The sequence below is a fragment of the Scomber scombrus genome, chromosome 13 (assembly GCF_963691925.1).
Source record: "Scomber scombrus chromosome 13, fScoSco1.1, whole genome shotgun sequence".
NCBI classification, from domain to species: Eukaryota; Metazoa; Chordata; class Actinopteri; order Scombriformes; family Scombridae; genus Scomber; species Scomber scombrus.
The window spans coordinates 4,764,157-4,766,598 of record NC_084982.1 but is presented as its reverse complement, the minus strand read 5'-3'; positions in this window follow the sequence as shown (position 1 = coordinate 4,766,598).

Here is a 2,442-nt window from a genome sequence, read left to right as displayed (position 1 = left end):
GCCTAGCAATATCATGGTGTCCTGGTGTCTTTTCTTTGTCGTCTCATGGCTGAACTGAACTTCATATATCCTGTCAAAAATAGACAAGGAGCAGTATGTGGAGACCCCTCACATATTGCCAAATTGTGAACCACTGTACTCATAATAACTTATATACATATTAACATACTCCCTGCATACTCCATTTATCCATTGGTGTCCCAGCATGCACTCGGTATACTCAATTTAAGTGCATTCTAGTTTGTGTTATCAGCATGGCTGGATCTACCATATGAGCAATCTGTACAAGTGCCCAGGGGCCCTTGAGCAGAAAAGCACCCTCAATGAAGGCTTGACCCAGGCCCCACATAAGGTTCAAACCATTCTCTTGATGTTGATGATTATGGTCACTGTTGGAAACCTAGTATGTCCAAAACAAAGTGTGTTTTTACCTGACAGCAGCGTTATCCAATCAGAATAAAATAAAAGCCCATGAACTTCAGTGCCCAGGGGCCCCCGGAAGTACTAATGCAGCCTTGGTTATCAGGTTGTATTAGAAGTATCCTGTGTTTGCACCTGTGTATACTTCATATTGTGGTTTCAGGAATCAGTAGAAGCATCCATGGTTCTGAGAAACAGTAATTCTGATAAAAAGCAAGACACTATGCCGCCTAACAGCTTATCCATGTTTCCGATCTCTGTCTGCAGTGTGCGGGCGCATCTTCGACTCCAATTACCGTATGTAGTAAAGCAAAAATATATATAATAAATGATCTAACCACGACGTCTGGCGCCGGTAATGTATTTGGCGCTCCTCGTCTCATATTCCATTAAGGCTGAAGAGATGGAGAAGAAAATAGCAGAGTGGTAAATGCAGTAAAGTCCGGACAGCCACATATTAAATCAGGTACAGGTGTTTCAGAGAGATGCTAACGAGTCAAACGCCATATGATCAGAAACCCGGAGAGGCTTCTATTAGAAACTTATTTCCAAGGACATGAATAACCACATTACTCCCATCTTCTTTCTCATTACTTTTCCTTTACTCCATCGACCAGTAGAAATGAAACAATGAGTCAGTTCATCTAAAAAGACCTGATGATGAGTCATTTGTAAGCAAAGATCAGCTGCTTCCAGCTTCTCAGATGTGAATATTTTCTGTAAATATTGAAGCAAATCTTTTTGGGTTTTATATAGTTTGTGGGACTGAAGGATACATTTGAAAACATCACCATGGGGACTGAGCATGGCTGGATTTACCATACAGGCAATCTGGGCAAGTGCATAGGGGCCCTTGAGCAAAAGGGGGCCCACAATGATTACAATTTTTTTTTAATCAGGCTCCACAGAAATATGACCCAAGGTTTCACCCATTCTCTAGATGTTGATAATGATGGTCACTGTCCAAGGTTTCCACCCGACAGCAGCCTTATCCAATCAGAATAAAATAAAAGCTGTTTGGGGAACATGAGCTTCAGTGCCCAGGGGCCCCTGGAGGTACTAATGCAGCCTTGGCTCTGGAAACTTCCAATGAGAATTTTTCACTATTTGCTGACATTTTATTGACCAATAAGACAATACTCTGTAAATTAATCACTGATCATGAAAATAAGGATCAGTTAGTCACCAGTACACCACATGAGGAACATGAAAAGAGGACTGGATCATGAACTGAGCATCTGCAACCGACCCTGCAAATCAATGATTCATGCAGATGGCCAGGTAAACCCTAACCAGAACAGTACCAACAGTATCAAGTTACCATTTTAGTGCACAGTAACCACAAGTTGTGCACTGTTTCCATTACAGTAATGACTCTTATCAAAGCACATTCTCTAAAACACAGAGTAAAGCTTATACAGTAGTACACAGCAGGGAGACTAAAAATATCCAGTGTTGATGCACATTCTGAGCTCGCACACAGAAGAAACTGGAGTTGGCTTGGCTGTCTCCTAGCAACTGCCAACAATTAGGGGGACTGCATAGAGGGAGGGCCAGAGGTTGATGGTAAAAGTGAGGGAGGAAGGAGATGAAGTGAAGAAGAGAGGAGCATGAAGGTGTAACAGTGCTGGTACCTGACTACAGGTAAGACACAGGTGTGTTTTTGTTTATCTATCATTCTACTAAATGATATTTTAAAGGCCCACACCACTCAACTTTTTTGCTCCTTCAATTCACTGTGTAGAATGATGTCTGTGCCTCCAGTGCTCAAACACTGAAAATGGACTCAACAGTGAAGTAGAAACAGTTAAACTTATTTGTCCAGCAGTTAAACTTATTAAATGTATTTTATATAATCTGAATATTTGCAGATTTATAGATTCTGTATTTTTAAGTAGAGAAAAGGAGTAGATGTAATTGTTGGGGTTTTAACAAGGTAATTGAACTTTTTCGGTGGTAATAATTATTATAATTAAAGGTATATTTTTATATTTCCTAAAACATGTCTGGAGAGGATATTTA